Source organism: Chaetura pelagica, unplaced genomic scaffold (genome assembly GCF_000747805.2).
Source record: "Chaetura pelagica isolate M959 unplaced genomic scaffold, ChaPel_1.0 scaffold217, whole genome shotgun sequence".
Lineage (NCBI taxonomy): Eukaryota > Metazoa > Chordata > Aves > Apodiformes > Apodidae > Chaetura > Chaetura pelagica.
Window position 1 is genome coordinate 322,680 of NW_009953903.1, and position 856 is coordinate 323,535.

An 856-nucleotide genomic window follows, 5' to 3' on the forward strand; every position below is an offset into this window, starting at 1 on the left:
CCCCCCCCGCCCGCCCGCGCTGCCACCGAAGCACCCGGGACAAAACACCGGTGTCACCGAAGCAGCGGGACGTGCCAGCCCTGCAGCCACCCCCGGGGTGGGTCACCCCAACTCCCGACACCCCCAAAGTGTCCCCTCAAAAGGCGCTGAGTGGTGACAGATGTTGCGTCTGGGAGCTGCGCCGGGTTGGTGGCAGGAACAGGGAACAGGGAACAGGGAACAGGGAGCAGGGAACAAGGAACAGGGAACAGGGAACAGGGAGCAGGGAACAGGGAACAGGGATGTGCAAGGCGTGAATGAGCGTACACAGAGCGCGGAGGGTGTGCACGGGGTGTGAGCAGGACAGGGACTCCCGTGCAAAGGGGCTGAGCAGGGTGGGAGTGCTTGTGCAAGGGCTGGGGGTGAGGATGCAAGGTGTGAGTGTGTAAGGTGTGAGTGTGCAAGGTGTGAGTGCCTGTGCAAGGTGTGAGTGTGCAAGGTGCGAGGGCACGCACAGGGCACCAGAGTGTATGAAGGTGTGTGCAGGGTGTGAGCGTGCAAGGTGTGGGAGTGCAGGGTGTGCAAGGTGTGAACATGCAGAGTGTGAGCGCGTGAGGCGTGAGTGTGCAAGGTGAAGTGAGGGGCACAAGTGCACGTGCAAGTGTGTGTGGGGCGAGTGTGCAGGGGGTGAGCGTGCAAGGTGTGACTGCCTGTGCAAGGGGGGGGGCGGATACGAGCATGCAAGGTGTGAGTGTGCAAGGTGTGAGTGTGCAAGGTGTGAGTGTGCAAGGTGTGAGTGCTTGTGCCCGGCCCAGCGCGCACAGCCAGCCCGGGAGGGGGAGGGTCCCGGGGGGTCGGTGGGGTTGAGGCGAATTCC